Below are 20,342 nucleotides of genomic sequence, written 5' to 3'. Positions count from 1 at the left end.
GCGTGCTGAAGAAAAAGAAATAAAAATATTTACTTTTCCTGCAATAACTAAACAAGATCTTTCTGAAACGATAAAATAAGCTTTCAAGTGTTACATTTTAGAAGGTCTTGTACCATATGTTTGCTTTACGATTTTATGAATTCTAACTACTATTTATGTTTTTAAAGCACTTCCATCATTCCATTTGTTTCTGAAGTACCTACGGGACATCAGGAGTAATTTTTCCCTCAGGTTGGCCAATTTAAGATTAATCATGACCTACTGCAAGTAAGTATTCAGGGATGCAAGCAATAGGATATTCAGCAATAACAACACTTGCTCCTTTAAAATAAGTTTATACTCTGCAGTGAGTCACACATACAGTGTTTATCCAAGTTACCAGTGCTACGAGGAAAAAAAATCCCATTACATTTGCAAATACACACAAATCACAGCTGTAAGCACCCGACTGCTTACACCAGGACTTGTTTCTATGACTGGATATTGATTTTTTTAATAATGTGTCATTATACCAATGTTGATACAGCAGCTAGCTTCCTGAGTATGCAATTTAATACTAAAAAGAAGCTGGCTTTAGGAAATATCAAATCCACACCCATTCACATCCTTTTTAAATGTCCTTTTTGGTCATGACCATAGCAATGCAAAGCCACAACTGCTTTTTTTCCAGCTTGCATCTAACAAAGAAAATGCATTATCAGTTAGAAACAGCTCAGTCTAAGGCAATGAGCTTTGCTGATCTGTTTCTAAACAAAATACTGCAGAACCTCCTCAAGTGTTGCTGGAAACTAAGAGTCTACGTTGGAAAATATGCATATTTTTCAAACTTCCTCTGGATGAGAAATCAGTGAACGAAAAAGCACACTGTAGGCCCTTACCCTAGAATCAAACACGCATGGGGAAAACCATATGCTTGTGAAAAGCCTGATGACTTCACTAGGATTGCCTAAGAAGCTTGAGAATAGGATCTGCTCCCAATTACAAACGTGGAGTGCAATTAGCACTGCAAACTCCCCCTGTCTTCATTTTTCACTCCCCTTCAGTAAGGGGAATAATTAAAATGATTAAAGCCAGAAGAAATGCATTTTAGCTAGCAATTTATACTTCCTACAAAACTGGATCTAAATATGTTAAAGTCCATTATTTTAAGATAATATGTTGCAAACATTAGTAGTATGCTTAAACATCACACATTAGGTTTCCTACAACCATGCAATGAGAAATTGTCTTCATTCATGCACAGAAAACAACCAGCAGTAGTCCTCCAAAGCATTAAAAGGTCTAGGTCTGGGTCTTTCAGCAGATAATGATCTTCTCTGGTCCAGAAATCCTTTTAAAGGGGGAATTCAAGGGAAATATTTGTAGATTCAGAGTTCTGCAGTCTGAAGGGACAGCTAATCATTTGACCTTCTTCCATGAAACAGGCATGGAGCTTCCCCTCCTACATCAACGCAGCTGTAAAAGGTTGAAGGAGAGAATCTCCTAGGGTTAAAAACAAACCCATTAAAAAATCCTGAACAAAACAAAAAAAAAACAGCCTCAGATTCAACAGCCTGACATAAAAAAGGAAGCTACTGCAGCCCCAGCATTACTCTCCTATTCAGCAACCACTAGCGCTGTGGGAACACCCACACCCTCTCATCTGGTCTGAATGAATTAACAGCCAGCCACTGGGTCTTGTTATACCTTGTCACCTTCCTCTACTCCTCAGCCCCTGACAAAGGGCTGCTGGCAGCCTGAAACCCAGACAGTTTTTAAAGCATAATAAAAAGTGGTGTCACATTATTACCTGAATCCACCAACTCCTCCTGCCAGCAGTGATGTTTATGCAATCACATTTTCCTGTTTTTAAAAACTTCTCTCTTGCCTCATTGCTCTGTGTGAAAAACAACACAAAAGAGAAAACTGATTAACTGCAAGCAATTATCTATTATTTGCATTACAGCAGTTTCCCAGTAGATATTCAGGTCTTTTGTGTACTGCTTCATCCCATAAAAATGTTAAACAAGAAAAAGTCCTTTCCCCAAAATCACTCATTGATCAAACAGAAGCAACAGCTACCAATTTGGAGAGGCAGATGAGATACCATAGCCCATCGCTTGAAGTGCTACACAGGAGAACACAGCTCTCCTATGCCCAAATCCTCTGCCCTCTTCCGAGGGCATCCTGCCTGGCAGCACCGGGACCAATGCCAAGCAGACAATGCCACCAAAAGCAGAAATACAGAGGGAGAGAAAGCTAATTAAGTTTCTTTCAGTTTCAACAACAAATACATGCCACTAATAAACACAGCAGAGATGTAAAAATAATACCTGCAAAATTGCATTGAGAGTAGATTATTTAATCATAAAGTTTCCCCAAACTCTGCACCTACAACATTATTTAAGTAGTACCTCCACTTAAAATTCTCAAAAGGGTCTTTTAGTGTCTGTGTTTACTCCTCGCTTCCCATATTAGTAGCATTAAGCTTTAGTATCAAATTCTCCTGCCAATACACTTCATAGAAGACATTTCAGCATTTAAATAAGGAAGAAAAAAGCCCATATGGTAGAAACCCAACTGAAGACACAACCTCAACCCCCAACCTCTCTGTATGGCCAGAAGCCACATCATAAGTAAAGGAAACTGGATTTTCAAAACTGGAAATGCCCTTAGTGTATTTAATTGCTTGCTCTGAAAGCAAACAAAACAAACTCCTTCTTCAAACAAAACAAACTTAAAGAGATAAAACTCAACCATGTGTTCATGATCCCTTGCCTACCTTCACAAGGGCATACACAATTAAACCCAGACACACAGCACATGGTGGGAAATATGGCTGTGATACCCTTCCTTCATTTCAGGGCTCAGGAATTTGGCATACTTTGTCCATTGTTGACATGGATGACCGGCAAAAAGTTTTGTTGCAAGATTTTGGTCACAGTGGTCTGATTGAGACATTCCCAAAAAAAGTCACTGGAAAGACTAAATCCTGACAACCTCTGGAACAGAGAGGTTAAACCTGGTTTAGCCTGATGCCACATGAAGCAAAGAACACAATCTAGTCCAGGGCTGAGGACAAGAGAGATGACCTTTGTCACTGGGATCTACTGCCAACCAGGGCAGGGCCATCTGCCAGGCAAGGAGGGTCTCCTGCTCCACGTGAATTCCCTATGGCAGCCTGGAGACATCTATGCCCAAAACAGAGCAGCCAAGAGGTGGGCCAGGGGATGGCAGGGAAAAACATGTCACAAGAAGAAATTTCACTTAATAGGGACAGAAAATTGGAGGTAGGACAGGGAGGGAGTGAGAATAGCATAAGGCACGGAGGGCTGCATGGTGGCTGTGCAGCTGCAGCACTGCCAAAGAATCACATTCAAGACTCAATGACACCAGGGGATACTGCCATTTGTTTGCTTCCTGCAAAAATCTTTGGTGCACCACAGGTATGTTGCAAGAGAGAACACTGATGAGTTCAAGCACTCATCCCTCAAAAGAGAGGGAAATGTGGTAGGTGAGCACTGCCTGCTGCGACTGCCTTCACTCTTGGCACACGCGATGTACCTGAGCTGTGCATCAGGGCTGCAGGATAAGAGTGCATGACAACTCTAACAGCTGTTGGCAGCAAGGATGGCAGCCACCCTGACACTCCCTGCCACCCTCTCAGCGTCCAGGCAGATGAGCTGTGCCTTGGAGAGCTGCCACATAGCTCCAAAGAAGCACTACACCAGTCACTTAAACTCAGCATCCCTCAAGTGGCCATTAACAGCAAGTTCCTAACCAACCTGAAACCCTGGCTTCTCTCAGCTAAAACTAATGAACGGTCACAGCAGAAGGGAACTGTATTTCCAGTACACAAAATACTATGCGGTATGGAGACATCTCAGTAGCAAGGATGTCAGATCCTCAGGATTCTTTGTCCTCTTGTTTTAAGTCTCTTCCTGTAAAGTGAAGTGGCACTTCCCAAATCATTTGTCAAACCCTGAAGCCTGACACTGGTAAACAGAGTAAGATCATGAGGAAATGACAAACTTCTTCAGTAGGATATGAGTACCGTGCCATAAATAAAAACTCGGGCCAAACATGGGACAGCAGGGAAAAAACAAGATGCTGAATAGGGAGTTTGCCCAGGGCTTGCAGCTACAGCTGGCAGTAGGCAGGCAACTTGCAGAAAGAGAAGAGTGTGATGACATAGTCAAAAACTGTCCAGGCATTTACAAGATTTAAAATTAGATCTGCACAAATCCATTTTATCCGAGTCCCACTCTGAACTTATAGAATCTTAGAATGCTTTGGGTTGGAAGGGACCTTAAAGATCAGCTGTAATGTTGCAATGTATTTGTGTGTGAAAATAAAATTCACAGTAAATAGCTGAAACTGCCTTGGATATTACGCTACCTTAGACACTCACAGCATATAACGGAGAACAGGTCTACAGTCAACCAAATGCACAACACAGGAAGACAGACCTTAAAGGTAAATAATTCAGGACTTGAATTCTTTAAGGTAAATAATTCAGGGCTCTAATGAATTCACTGACTGTAAATAGGGAGTTCCACTGAGAGGAACCCTCCAAACTGCCCTACATCCAATCCTCGGGAGTGCAGAGCAGAAAACTGTCAGCAGAAACATGTCTCAAACATTCCTGGCTATAGCAGCCAGGGCTCTAACACAAAAAAAGTCTTGGACCGGAAAAAGTAGCTTCACAGACTGGTTCCAGTGCTCCATATTGTGACCATGAGCTGCTGAAAAGGAGGTGCAGTTTCAGAAGCACCACTTGGGCAAATGGTGAGGTGGCTGTGAAGCAAGGAAGCTGACCCATGTTGCATCCAATGAAAGCATTGGAAAAACCCTTCAAGGATAGCCAACAGAGCAGTTTGGTCTAGCGGTGCTAAAACCAGACAAGACTGTGGGTGAAGCTGTAAGCTCTTTGTTAACTATGACAGCCCGTAGATGAAAAGAAACCAGACAACCCCCTTCTCACTTCACAATCTCTCTTTGCTATCCTCTTCGACTGACTATTGCCAAGTGCTTTTATCCACACCTGGGAATTCCTGTGCATCCGTCAAAAAGCATCTCAGCCAACTAAATCCCATCAACAAAACACAAAATAAATCCTTATAAATGCCTACCAGCAAGTGTCCATCTCTCCAGTCTGCACCCTCTAGTTCCAAGGAGCTGTTTTACAAGCAGCAACTATTCCTGACCAAGCAAGGAAACCGAATTAAAGGGGAGATGCAGCAAATTGTCAGTTGCTGCAAAAAAACCCAAACAAACCTACAAGGATTTTTGTGCTGTCTCATACTCTAAAAGTAGTATTTAACAACACCCTAAAGTTGCCTCATACCCTATTACAAGACCTACATGAAACCAGACTGTGGAATAAAATCCTGTCTTTTGCCGCCAGACAAGGGCACGTCAGCAGCAACAGCCAAGGCGCTGCAAGGTTGCTGACGAGCCTGGAAACACTGTATGGGAACATGCCTGTGGATCAGCAGTCAAAAACACAACTGCTGTTTTTGCTCCGTGCCCAGCAGAGATAGAGATCTCATCGCCAGCAGAGATCTGGGTCACCACCAGGAAGCCGGAGTTATCCCAGCGCCATCATCTTTTAAGTAATGTTCCCGAAAGAGGAAACAAGTATGTAGCAAGGTTTCATCCGACAAGATGCTGGTTGTAAACAAGTCCAACAACTGGGGGTTTCTTTGCTCCCTGGTGATATCATCCAAATGGAGAAACCCCCAACCAGTCTTGCCTGATGCCTTGTATCTAAAGTCCTTTACAGAACGAGCTTGCTGCAAATGCAAGGCTCAGACTGCAGTGTCTCACGAGCCGGCAAATGCACCTTGACTGCCAAAGTCAGCCAAATGAATACTTTTTAGCCTGGTGTTTGGGAGGAGGCAATCTGGTACTTCAAAACTGAAAACCCAAATCTGGGGAAGGAAAATGCTAGAAAGACAATGAAGTATCCATTTTAAACATATGATATTTGTGAAAAAGAAATGTTCTGAGTCTCCACACAATCAAGGAGCTGATGCTTATCCAGCCACAGGACTGAAAACTGGATCAGCTTTCCAGTCTCTGCTATCCAAAACTTTTGCAGCCTTCCTGCATGCCATTTCCTTGTTTACGTCTCAGGGTACAGGAGTTCAACTTTTGGAGAAACATGAATGGTAAACGTAGAAAGTGAAATGTGATATTATTTACAGAAGAGGAGAGCGCGCTGTTCACAAGAATTCGTAGGCACACACATCCCAACCCTGCTCCTTAGTCCAACGCCCACTCCTGAAATCCTGTACCAACCAGATTAGCCAATGTGCACATGCCTGCACTCTTGTGGAAACAATAGTCTCTTTCAGTCCATACAATCATCTGAAGAACCAGGCAAAAACGTCATAGGAGAAGTTAGGAAATATCTGCAGAAAACAGCACACAAGATGAAAGGCAGAACAAGCCTTTTAACTTGCACAAAGTACGTAACATGGAGGATAAGCACAGAGCTTAGTTACCTAGCCCCTCTCCCAAAGCTCTATTTTCTCCCCCCAGGATGGAAAAGAGGATTGTAGAAACAACTTAAAAAACCCCAAAACACTGGGGTAGTGGAACAGCTCCCTTAAAAACAGACCATTGCAAGCAAAATTCAGCTCATGAGCCATGGCAAACATGGGAGAAAATACACGCTCCCCTTAAGTGCCAGGATCTCTGGCAGATGGCAGGGATCCTGGCTGGCATGATGAGCCCTCCTTGTCCCCAGTGCACAACACTCCTTCATTCCCCTCCCAAACACTGCTCTGCTGCTGCAGAAAGCACAGAACTATTTTTTAATTAATCCAGCACAATGTTTGAGCCGCCTCAGGGTTAAGCCAAACATTTTCTGTCTTTAACCACTACAGCAGAACCAACTACAGAGAAAAACACTTCACCGTAAGGCTAGGGAATTGAGGATTGAAAAGAAGTTGCAAGAGAGTCACCCCTGACCTCTCAAAATTTTGCCTCCAGAGGATGCAAAAATAAGAAACTGAATTTTTAATCAGCTGGGAAATGGGGCAGGGAGACAGTCCTAGTAAAATCGTTGTGAATATCACATAAAAGGCCTTATGGAGCTTTACCATCCACCTTCTGTTCCAAGCTGTAGGACTCCAAATAACCTATCAGAAAAAATCCAACTACCCACACTGTCAGGAAAGCACTACGCACTCAGACATTTAAAGGACACACAGTTCTACAAATCCTTGTTTCTCCTCTCACAAGGAGCTGTAACTGCTGCAGGAAACACATGCTCCCATAACAAAGCAGGTATTTTCTGAATGCTGCCTATTTTTTTTTAATCACCTACTATGCATCTTCCTACAGGCATGCTTATTTATGTTAGAGGCAATACTAGCATTAGCTCTGCAAAAGAATACCGACTACCTGTTCTGCATGAACACCATGAAGGCTAATAGTGGAAATCGTGGCTTGAACTCTGCCTTATGCTGAGCAGTCTATACAACCACTGGCATCTTACCACACGTGTGCTTCCCCTGCACTCATGCTCACTCTCTGCAGGATTTTACTACACAATTCATCAGTACCGTATTTTTCAAACTGTAGGAGCAAGTCAAAGCATATTTTGATGTGCCTGATTGCACAGAGACCATATGAAAATGTGAAAGTTGATCACAGAAGAATGCAAGTTGCTTTTTCATTTCATGGCTCCAAGAGTCAGAAAGGGTGTGTAGAACCCTGATATATACCAGATGTTTTAAAGTACGGTGGAAAAACTGGTGTGGACACATTTGTCCATCATGAAAGCTCCCTGACAGCTACCAACTGGCCTTGCTATAGTGAGCAGGCTTGTTCTGCCTGTGAAAGATTACAAGCCTAATGGAATGGGAGCATTCACAGCCGTCATGCACATGTATAATCGTACTCTCTTTTCCTGAAAATAAATTTGACAAGTCCATCACTATGATGTGAAAAACGCGCAAGACAGAATCATTTTGTTACATATACACAAAAGTTGGGCTGGAGCACATCCATGGTTTCACCAAGCACCACACTCAGCCTCGGAAATGAAAGAGCAAATTTTTTTCATTTGTTTCCAGCAAGTCTTGAGTCAGTTTCTTTCAGAAAATTTTCTTCTGAATTTATGTTTGGATTTTAAAACAAGCAAATAAAAAAGCCTTTTACCTCAGCCACAACCCTCACTGCACTGGGTACCCTACAAATATATATGGAGAGTTCACATCCTGAGAAGACAAGTTTCACCTTCACAAGACTGGAGGTTGTTTTCTGTTTCAATAAAAGGGAAGCTTCATCACAAAAACAAAAAGGGAAGGGAAAAAAAAAGCAGCCTTGCAGAAAAGCATAATTTCAGAGCAACAGGAATATGTATGTATCACTTAAATTGGCCCCTTGGGTGAAGCTCACTGCAGAGATCAAAAGTCTTTCCATGGACTTGGGATAAAGCTTGGAGAGCTCAAAATACTGATGAGAGTGGACATCATGACTGCATGGTGTAGGGGTGCATGAAGGCAAAACTCCTACAACAGCCATAATGCTTCCCAAAATGAGAAAACCCAAGGACTTTGAGTACCAGAAAAGCACACACTCTCGAGAGCTTTCAGACAGCACAGTGATACAACTCACTGATGACACAGGGAGACTAATAACAGCTTTTGTGGGTGACTATGCAGCTCCTATTTCCACAGCCCATGCTAGCTTAGAGAACACCACAGGACACGCATGATGGAAAAAGGAGTCTCTCAGGCCAGGGTCAGATAAATGCACACCAAGGCGAAGTGAGACGACAGCTGGCATTGCTAAGGAATACATTCAGTGCAGGTAGCTCAGCCTGAAAGGTGCAGGTTGTGCCCTGGATAACAAGAGCCCCAGGCAAGAGGCCACAAACTGGTGCCACTGACCCCTTTCACAACAGAAGGCACAGGGACCAGTGGTGCCAGCCAGGTGACCGGACATGCAGAGACACAGCAGGAGACAGCGAACCAGCAGGAAGACCCTAGACTATCTTGCACATGGACTGGAAGTGTAGGAAACCCCAGGGCTTCCTTTGTTTCTGTGGGGCCCCTGTTTCTGTGTTACTGTACCACGGCTAAACAGCTTTAAACATCCAGATGTCTGGGGAAACCTGGTGCTGAGCTGGTAAGGAAACCCTGTTGGACTGTGTGAGTGAGGTGTGTGTAGGGAGGCAAGCAGGCCACTAGTTAGGTCACTGGAGCTACCTGCTGCAAAGAGGCTTTGGTCCCAGCAGTGGCAATCTCTGGTGGTGGGACTGTGCCTGCTGGAATGCATCCTGAATGATCCCACAGGAATGTCTCTCAAGCCTCCCATATCCAACCCAAAGCAACTCCTTCACTGAACACCGCCTCCATTCTTTTTCTTCATATTGTTTATGGTCGTAAAAAGCGGTTTTGGAGATTTACGTAGGGCTTGTGAGGTGACAAGATATTTTTCTCACAATCCAGTTGAATAGCATTGCTCTCTGGTGTTTTCTTTTCACATTCCCTTGCGCACACACACTGGCCCCTTCTTTCAGCCTGGCTCTGCCTGAGGAGTAAGTAGAATTGTCAGCTCCTCCAGCACGAGGAGGCAATCACTGCCTCAGGCTCACACTGAAATCACTCATTTTCACACAGGACTGTGGAGATAATACTTTGCCCAATAAACAGCCCACTTTCTTCCTTATTACTCCAGATGGATATGAATGAATGAATGGATGAATAAATGAATGCATGAATGAATCGCACTTTTTCTGAACACCACCTTCTGCTTTTATTGAGTACTTCAGTCACTGCCAGCTGCACCTCCTTACCCTATGAGGCATCAGTTAAAGTTTCTGGGTCTGATTTCCAAGTCCCCTGCTATAAGTCTCTTCGAAGGAAAAAAGGTTGGATGCTGTTAGCCCTATGAGAAAACATGCATTTAGTCCATAACCACGGGCTCCTGAAACACAGCTGTTAAGTACAAATCTCAGTTTCTGAAATTTTCTTTCTGCTGCCTCATTATCTTTACTACATGCCAGCAGAAACCAGAGTCCCCGAAGGCTCAGGGAGGAAGTCTTTATGCTTCCAGCTGCATCTAACTCTGGCTAGTCAACCAGATGCAAAATATTGCATCAACCTGATGTTTCACTTCAAAGTTTCAAAATTTTCCTCTTACAGCTGGGACTAGGTGCTTGTGGTTTCAGTTACCACTGGGGAAATGGAATCTCACAGCCAACACTTTAGATTACTTCCCAACACTGCTGGGCTGCCCTCAAAAGAAAAACAACCAGAAGATGCCAGACACAAAATGGCTTAAATCAGACACTTAGAAAATGCTCTGTAATACACAAAAAATTAAGTGCAACAAATTGAAATGAAGATTGAAGCTCCCAGTAAATCATCATTTTAATCTTCAGAGTAGGACAGGATCCCTTAGAAGTAAATCTGGCCGAGAAGTTCTGATCACTAAACTTAATCCTGCAGGTGCTGACTTCATGCCAGTTTTGTCTTCCAGCCAGACTGAAATTCCAGTTAAGCAGCCTTCAATATTTTCATCAGAATCCATAGACTGAAATTCCATTTTTTCCATATAGTCACGCACAGGAAAAAAATTCAATGTGCCAGCGAAGAACAAAAATACCAGATCAATGCACACATAGTCTTTAGAATAAAACTCTAATCCCTCACTGGGTAAGAAATCTCTTTCAAAGAAATGTTTATGTTAAAAGTTAGAGTTGTGTTCAACATTAATCCTAGGGAAATTTACAACAGAATGTACCAATTTTAAAAGGATTCTACAGCCTTAATGAATTCCTAGAACCCATAGACAGAAATTAAATAGGGGGAACCTACAGTGTTGGCTAGACATATTTCAATATTTGTTACCATAGAAACAAGCCAGTAGATTTAGGGTTTGGAGTTATCCTTGCTATAAAATATTAAACTTCTTACAGTTTTTGCATATGTATATTATGGCAAGAACACTGTCAATCCTGATAAAGCCCAAAGCATCTTAATTATTTAAGAGGATTTTAGCTTTTTTTTTTTTCTTTCCTTTTTCTTGACAGAGTATCTTTTAATTTATCTTTTTCCTTGATAGACGTATTTTAACATCTTCCAATAGGAGACACTTCTGGCTGACAGAATAATAAACAAGAGATGAAGACGTATTTTTCCTCAATGTTGTGGATAAGCGGTATAGAAAAGGAACACACACATAGTCCAATAAACAAGATTCAACAGTAACTATAAAAATTATACCAATTAGCACTTGTGATAATTTTATCAGCTAAAAGTACATTAAATGTTATATTTCATTTGAAAGACAGTTCATACGTCAAATTTGGTGGCTTTGTTTTCAATCTTAGCAACAGAGAAATGCTGAAGTACAAAAGTGATTGAGATAACACCTTGATACTTCAACATAATCAAATACTTCTATCAGATACCTGAGGAATGAAACAAATGCATTGTCCTTTCATGCTTCAGAAGTGCATCAACAGGTGCATTCAGGTCACAGCGCAATCAGGAGGAAAAGGTTCAGCAATTCCAACAGAGGAAGGAGAGATGCTTCCTCCAGCAACACTCCTTCAAGAAGTAAGGAGAACACATTTATTTAGACAACTTGAATGGTGGAGGGGACCAACAGCTCAGGAGACCATCCAGGCAGGAGCTCAGATGGGAGCAGTGGGAAAGGTCAATGGTTGGGCAAGCCCAAGCCCATTGCTCCTGGGACTGGACATGTGCAAGTGACTTTGACCCAGACGACTTCACAGCCAAAACTGGCTTCACATTGCAGCCCTCGCTTTTTGTTTGGATTAAAAAAAATCTGTTTACAGGAGGCTCAGCACAATGAAAAAATGAAAAACTTCAGAGTAAAAGCCAAAAACCACACAGTTGTTTCAATACTATATTCTAGCACTGAAGTGGACAAGGAAAAACACCAACAAAAAACAAAGCAAATCAGACAGAGACAAAAACTGAGCAAGACTGAAACACCCTTTTCTTCCAAGAATTAAACAATACTTTTTATGAAGTGTAAAGATAAGCAGTGGAACTGCCATTTCCTAATGCTTCTGGGGTCAGTCTTCTAGCACAGCTTCTCAAATAGCCAATTAAATGTACATAGTTCTCATACTGACATATATGCTATCATTTTATAAAAGCCCTACAGCTCAAGCCTCTAAAATAAATAATGGAAAAACTTATTCTTGAAGGCCTCCAAGACAACCCTTTAACTAATGGAAAATCTTCAACATTTCAGAAGAGGAAAATGGTAAGATGGCTTAATTTTAAATGAGTAAGAATTTAAATGTCACTTCCTGCATGTGACATCGATTTGAATAACCTTGCATTTTTGTTTCTTTGGTGTGGTTAATGGTGGAATCTTTGTAGAGTACATTTCTATGGCATTTACAGTTGCATGTTTATGTTCAGCAACTGCTTTGCATAATTCTGAACACAAGAAAATCAGAAAGTGATTTTTTCCCTCTGTAAAGAAAGAGAGAGATCTAAAAAGTAGCACGCTACTAGGCCTTTCAAAGAAGAAAAGGCTGGAGGAAAATTATCTCAACACTCAAGGGAAAAATGCACAACTTCCTTTAACTGACAGGTGCAGTGAGGTACAATGAATTTATTTTATCTGAGCAGTTATGTACACACACTAAAGGCAGAGCAACACTATGTACTCTAAAGGAGTTCACACAAGTCCACAAAGGGCACCACTATGAACCTGCAGTCGAGAAGTGGGAAGTTACTCACATGTCTGAGTAAGTCATGGAATGATGAGAGACGCTGGCAGCACATGTTGTCAAAAATACGGCATTGCATGCACGCATTCATATCCAGAGCTATAAAGCCCCTTGTCACACCCTCCTGTAGGCTCTACAGGCCAGGTTTGCTCCATAGGAAACCTTACTCCACAGGAGCCTCAGGTCTTTCCAACTGGTGCTGTGGGTGTCAGTACCTCAGCATACCCTCCCATCCTTTGCATGAAGCGTTTTTAAGCCAGGGGTTGGTTGGGAGAATCACTTAAGAGACATGATGTAACTTCCATACAGTCGTCTGTAGAATTCACAGATAGAAGTAAAATAAAGCAGTCTACATATGTGCTGCAGGTGCATCTTGGAACAAAAGAGGTCTCATTCATAGATCATAGAATGGTTTGAGTTGGAAGAGACCTTAAAGATCACCTAGTTCCAAGCCCCCTGCCATGGACACTTTTCACTAGACCAGGTTGCTCAAAGCCCTATCCAACCTGGCCTTGAACACTTCCAGGGATGAGGCATCCACACCTTCTCTGGGCAACCTGTTCCAGCGCCTCACCAAACTGAGAGTCAAGAATTTCTTCCGAATATCTAATCTAAACCCATCCTCTTTCAGTTTAAAGCCACTACCACCTTGTCCTACCACTACATTCAAGGTCACTCAGCTGATAGACCTCTCTACCTTGTTTTGTCAAAAAAAAACCCCAAAACCAAACAAATAAACCAAACGAGAAATGCATCCACACAGGGGTGGCCTTTAAGTGATTTGACAAACACCTCTCCAATTTAAGAAACAGTTTGCGGTGCCACCAGGGATGGCTTGGGTTGCCCTCCTGTGGTGGCAGGACAGCACAAGAACAGTCCTGGCCAGCCCATATCTGGCCTCTGAGCGGGGGCACTCCAGCAATGGGTGACCCAAAAAAACGGGAGACAGCCAAACCTTTGCTCTAGTGCTGCTGAGAGGGAGGAATGTGTGCTCCAGTTCTGGATAACATGCTGTATTTGGTCTGCTTAAAATACCTGTTTTAGAAAATAAAATGGGATAATAAAACAGGAGACAGTGTTTCTTGTAACTCAAGAAGAAAATAAATTTCACCCAAATAAAAACTCAGTATGTGTAAAAAAAATACTCTATACAACATGCAATTTACCCAAAAAATAATTCATCCCCCTTTATACCAGGGAGGCCAAAGGTCCATCTGGATTAAAAAGAAAATGGACATGAGTTTCCCATCTCAGCAAGACATTGAAAAAGAATACAAACATCTCATGTCTCTCCAGCCTTGACCCAATAACTAAGGGATGAAGATACCAGGCTGTCAGGATGTCATATTTGGCATTCGAGGTGGGACAGGAGTACTGCTCCTTCCTCTGGAGCATCTTGCTCCTGGTCACCAAAACAAAGAGAGGAAATTGGGGTATACAGACAGGGATCTGAACTGGCACAGAACAGATCTTTAACACTTTAACAGTTTAACACTGTTTTCATTTATTTTATGAAGAAATGGAAATGGAAGGCATTTTTAGCATATTTTTTTTTCATTTCCAGGTTGTAACATGTCAACAGTAACCCATTCTTTTGGTCCTGCACTTCTTTGTTTTGCAACTATTAAGATAAACAAACTCTTCTGCCATCAGCATGCAACCAACAGGCATCCCAAAGCAGTGTAAACCTGAGGAATAATCCAGCACCTTAAAGGTTATTATGATCAGTCATTTGCTTGCTGTCTTCAATTAACTTGCTTTTGTGGGGAATGGTAATATAGAGGAAGAAAACAGAGCTATGCCGTGAAACTGTAAAAGCACTACGCATTTTAGCATGGCACCTGCTTAATTTATTTTTTTAACTTAATGCCATTTTAAAATAACTTACAAAAACACTTTTTTCAGTTACAAAAATACAACCAATGATATGCTCTTTGGGTTATGCTCATGAATGAGCTACTGTCTGCATTAGAAACAAGCACCTGGACCAACTCATGGGCATCCAGCAAAGTCCACTGGTTTCCTTTCAAAACACTAATTTACAAAAGACACTCTCAAATGCCGTGAGTGGCTTTGTTATTAAATACAAAATCTCAAGGGTAGAAGTGATGAGGTGCAGGATGCAGAGGGGCTGCTCACCACAGTGGAGCCCAAGGCTTGAGCCCAGAGCAGCTGTGCATGGGCAGGAGACCACTCCCCACTCTGGAGGGGATATTAACACACCAAGGCAAATACTTTTCATACTTTTCTGAAAGTCCATTATGACATACTGTACTACTATCCCATTAAGAAACAATTCTGTGCTATCTTTGGGAGATCTTGCATTTCCTCACACAAGTCTTTGTGCCCACATCCCCTTTGCACCAAATATTTTCTGTATGGTGTAAACAGCAAGACCTGGATTTGCACAGTCAGCCAGGAAAGAAGCAGTATGAGACTGACTGTGGGGAAGCATCAGCACCTCTTAGTCCTAGCACAGTCATCTTATTAAACAAAATACCCCAACACTGCAGCAAGGACCTTTCCTGTCAGCCTTTGTTTCACCTGGTCTAGCTCCCACACATCCTAGGAAGAAGTTTCCCATCCTTCACTACCCAGAGGGAAAGGACACGCTCAGAAGAGTTGTCACTGTGTCATCAACAGATCCGAGGGGGATTCAAGCTTTTGTAACAAGGCTGAGATAAAACTCATCACCATCTACACAGCTTTCTGTGCCTGTCACTCCCTTCTCACAGTGCCCTGCAACTTCCGAACTTTGCACTGTCCTCTTTCCCCTACATCCTCCAGGAGCTTTCTTTGGGATGAGGACACTCAGCAGTGTTTCAGAAGGACTCCAGCAGTTCCTCCTGCCACCAAAGAAAAAGCCACATAAACTTTTGAGTCAGGGACATATTACCTTGATGCATTTTTCTTGCTGAGGTCTGGTTTCCCTCAATAGCCTTTTGAAGGAACATCTTTTCATAAAACATGCAGACAATATGAAGACAATCCTATACCCTTTTCCCTATACGAAGGCTAAGATCTAGGGGAATAGTTCATGTCATTTACTGTGGTGAAATTACGCATGAAGAGCAGCAATAAAATTTTTTTATAACCTGATATATATATATATATATATATATATACACACACATACAAAAGAATCAACACACAAAATTCAAGTTTCAAAAAATGCACCATTCTAAGTTTAATACTGTAGGCTACAACAGTCTGTTTTACACTCAGTAGCGCAACACAGTCTCCCTATTAACGAAATAAATTCCTGTATTTGATTCAGTGGGAATCTGTTGTTCTAAACAAAATATACAAGGCAAGAAGGTTTGCTTAAAATGCCAAGTATTTAAATGAAACTGACAAGAAAAATAGGCATCACACATTTCACAAAAGGGCAGCTATAACAATAATTTACGCTGAAGTGGCCAAAAGATGAAGCAATAGAAAATTGGAAGCAATTAACATGTAATATTCAAGAAGTATTAAATACATACTGAAGACTCAACACAGCATTCACACAAAAAGATGTAGTGATGAGAAGCAGACACTTTGCATAATAAGCAACAAGATATTTCAAACGTGGCCATAAAAATAGAGGAGAATTGTAATGCTACAATGAGAAGAGCTGGCTGCAGAACTGCAGTGCTGATAATGTAAGCAGGGAGTGATGGGGCTCAAGTGCATCACCCTCACCACCAGAAGAGGAGGTAACAGCCCTGCAGCCCTGCTCAGGCATCAACAGCATCTGCTTGCTGCCAGCCCAGTGGGTACCTACAGCTTTGGTAAGTCCTATTCCTCTGAAGAAACACCTCTGGGTAAAACCAGGAGAACTTTAACCTGCATGACCAGGAGAATCCCAGCACCTGATCCATGCCCACTTGCTGCCCTGGGAAGCCAACTTCACCCTCCAGGTCTGTCTCAACCCAAGTCGGTATCAACACTGATGTCTCTTCTGGCACCTCCTGAGGTCATGCTCTCCACTGGCTTCCCTCAAAACAAGACATCATGGTGCAGTTTCCCTCTCTCCACAAATCAGCACCATCCTCTCAGGCTGCCAGCAGGTTTAAAGCATATACATGCTCAGTCAGAAGTCAGACCTAACTCCAGGTCCACAAGATCACTTTGTCCAAGGAACAGAAGAGTTACTCAGACATATTGTGGATTTTATGTGGGCTCTAGAAACCAACATTTACTTCATCGAGTACCAGACTTGTGTGCAGCCAGGCAAACCAGCCGTTCTCTACATGCTCTACCCCTTCTTTCAGCTGACGTAGAGGACACAGTAAGTACTCTAGGGGCAGCACCTGCTTGTCCAGAATCACAGTGCTCATTGTCTACATCAAGAACCAACACTGTCTGCCCTCCAAGCCCTACTTCTTGCTGCAACAAGCCCCCAGGCCCAAGCAAGCCCATTTATAACAGAACCACACCTCACAGCACCTCTGCCCTTATGCAACTCCTTGTGCATTCTCCCAGGGCCTCTGCGAGCTGGAAGTTCCCTGTTCATGCTACATGGGGAAAGTAAGGAGCCTGCCAACTGCTCCCAAAAGAGACAGCAAGGAGCCTAATGATAATGAAGTGCGAGGATTTTCTGTCACAAGTTAAGGTAGAACTTCAATATGACAAAGGAATCATCCACCCATTGCAGATGCAGATGCCAAGAGAGGCTTTTCCTTTGTTTTTCTCCTATGCTAATATTTCCAGAGGATGACATTATTTTAATTTTTTTTTAAACTCAACTGTCATGGTCTTTGAAGTACCACCACACATACAGCGTGGGGCCTGGCAAACTCAGATGAAAATGGCTAATGAATTTCAGATTTTTTGTTTTGTTGCTTTTATGTTAGATGTTGAAACCTAACAATATTGGAATGCAATTGTTATGTTTGCATGATAAAGGCTGTTTCTATCACAGCCCTGAAATACTGCAGGGGTTACACACAACATGCACAGTTCTATTACTTTACCATATCAAGACCATGAAGTTGTTACCTGCAGAAAATCAATTCCTACACAGTAGTTATTACAGACCATTAGTTTGTACAAGGAAAAAGTGTGTTCTCTCCGGATTTATAAAATTTTATTTTAATATTACAGCCTTTTGTCTTCTTGGGAAGGATGAGGAACATGAAAAAAAACCAACAACATAAAGCTGAATTAATGTGGGAAACCAGCTGGATTTTTAACATACAGATTTGAAGTCCTCTGGAAGGAAGGGATGCACTTGGGTATCCCTTTGTTCTGCAGTGTGGGAGCTCACTGCACCCCAGTTTCAGACACTGCTTTATCTGTTGGGGATTGTCCAGCCCAACCACATGAAGTTAAATCCCTGAGGATGCACACACATCCCGAAGGCGTGTGAGGCCACACCTTGAGTGCAGTGTCCAGCTCTGGGCCCCTCACCACAAGAGAGACACTGCAGTACAGGAGCAGGTCCAGAGAAGGGCAACAAAGCTGGTGAAGGGTCTGGAGTGCAAGTCCTACGAGGAGTGGCTGAGAGCTTGAATTGTTTAGCTTGGAGAAAAGGAGGCTGATGTGGGACCTTATCACTCTCTACAACTGCCTGAAAGGAGGCTGTAGCCAGGTGGGGCTCAATCTCTTCTCCCAGGCAACCAGCTACAGGATGAGAGGACACTGTGTTAAGCTGTGCCAGGGAGGCCTGGGTTAGACATAATGAAGAAATTCTTCACACACAGGGTACTCGATACTGGAATAGGCTGCCCAGGGATGTGGTGAAGTCACCACCCCTGAAGGTGTTTAAGGAAAGATGTGGATGTGGGACTTAGTGCCATGGCTGGATTGACTTGGTGGTATTTGGTCACAGGTTGGACTCAGTCCCAGAGATTTTCTCCAACCTAATTGATTCTGTGAACACAGAGCAACTAATGGGAATAGCACAGAACTCACAAGAAAAAACACATTCTGCTGAGTGGGAAGAGCCAGGTGAACATTCACTCTCCCAGTTCTGCTACGTAAGGCTAACTTGTCACTTAAGACTTACTCAAGAAGAACCCAAGCATGGTTTTCCAGGTAAACATCAAGTTTGTGCTGGATCATGACAAGTGGTGAGGCTTTTCTTTCCTGGTAGACTTTTTGGGGGAGGCCTGGGGCAGGGTGATGGAGCCTGAAGGCAGCAACCCTCAGCCCAGGCTGTCTGCAGGGACCTGCACACACCCATGCCAGAACCTGAGCTCGCCCAGCACGTGCAGCTCCCAGGTACGGTTGATTTTGCATAAGCTGATTAAATCCAACAGGTTTGTGCCCGTAACTACTGAAACACTGTGGGTATTTTGCCTCTGCCTGTCTCGCTCTGCTTGCTTTAAAGAGCAGGCTGCATGTGTCCCAGCAGGGCCAGCTAGCCCTGAGCAGCTCCAGTCTCCCTGTGGCCGCTAGTGGCCTTCCCTTCACCCCCATGCGCCCACGCAGGGACTCTCCTGACCCTGTCCTCACCGGCTGATGCTCCTCCCTCTTCAGGAGCACCCTGGTGCCTTTCTGTCCCCAACTCCACCAGAGCAGTCATACGTCACCACCCTGCTTAGTGCTTCTCCTCTCCAAAGCCGGCCGTAAGGAGTAAATAATCCTCTCTAAGCCCCGGGGAAGGCAGGTAGTCTCCATTTGACACATATGGAAACGGAAGAAGGGGTGAAGAGGTTCAGCCTGTTTCTATCAGTAGATCCCTGAAGATCAAGCACACCACTGGTAAGCGTTTTAACTTAAGCTCTTAGGCAACACAGGGTAACCTAACAAACAAACCTAACAAGCAGGCGCTGAATGTTTATGATCTGTTTGTTTACGTGACACACAAAAAATTTACTCTGGGCAATTTCTCTGGGTATGTTCATTGTTCTGTAAGCTTGTGTGTGCACGTTTGTGGCTGTATCCTCTCCTCTAATCTTCAATCTAATTTCAGCCAAAGAATTTACTGGAGGCAACAGGAACTATCCATGAGCTTCCTCCAGAAACATTTGCGTGGACTGCACGAGCCGTATTTCCCATTCTCCCGGCCTAACTGTTATACAAGAAAGGCAGGAGGACAAATGAAAGCTGAAGAAGTCACAAGGTAGTCAGTTGCAAACCTCTCCAGCACAAGAAGTTCCCAGCATCACACTGCATATACCACGGATTACCCATCCTCTAGGTTTCTCACACGCGTGGTTATTATGTAAGGTCATATGGTCTGACACATGTGCTCCTCGAAGTGATGGGCTTCCTGGACCCTATCCAGAGGATCAATGAGGATTCTATGTCAACAAGGGCTTTGAGAGAACGCTGCTGTTCAGTCAGCTGTACCCTGCTTGAACAGTTAAAGGGGATGACTCTACTTTTCTAGGAGGTCTGAGACCTCAGTGGAATTAATTAATGCGGTGGAATTCCACACCCACATTACATGCAACAGAATGATCTCCAGTACTGGTAGATACAACCCAGATGGAATATAAAAGTTGGCTTAAAAAGACAAAAGCCTCTCAAAACCACTCCATGATGTTAAGATTTTAAAGTCACTGAAATAAATGCTATCCACTAACAACATTTAAAGTGGGCGGCAATCCTGGTTCCAGCATACTTAAGCTTTGCATCGAACAAAACTATCATAAATTGGTTAAAAACCACGGTGATACGCAGTTGACACCCA

The 20,342-nt window shown here is 43.0% G+C and overlaps 1 protein-coding gene across 1 annotated transcript in view; it reads right to left on the bottom strand.

Moving 5' to 3' along the window:
• BACH2 (BACH transcriptional regulator 2) overlaps positions 1-20,342 on the bottom strand; it is a 183,507-nt gene that overhangs the window by 138,378 nt on the left and 24,787 nt on the right. The window contains exon 2 of the mRNA XM_085056343.1: positions 1,790-1,876. The gene's annotated coding sequence lies outside the window, so the exon portion shown is untranslated. The remainder of the gene's footprint in view (positions 1-1,789; positions 1,877-20,342) is intronic.

Source organism: Lichenostomus cassidix, chromosome 3, assembly GCF_008360975.1.
Source record: "Lichenostomus cassidix isolate B80296 chromosome 3, HeHo_3.0, whole genome shotgun sequence".
Classification (NCBI taxonomy): domain Eukaryota; kingdom Metazoa; phylum Chordata; class Aves; order Passeriformes; family Meliphagidae; genus Lichenostomus; species Lichenostomus cassidix.
Note: the sequence above shows the minus strand (reverse complement) of the source record. Positions and strands in the feature narration are given on the sequence as shown.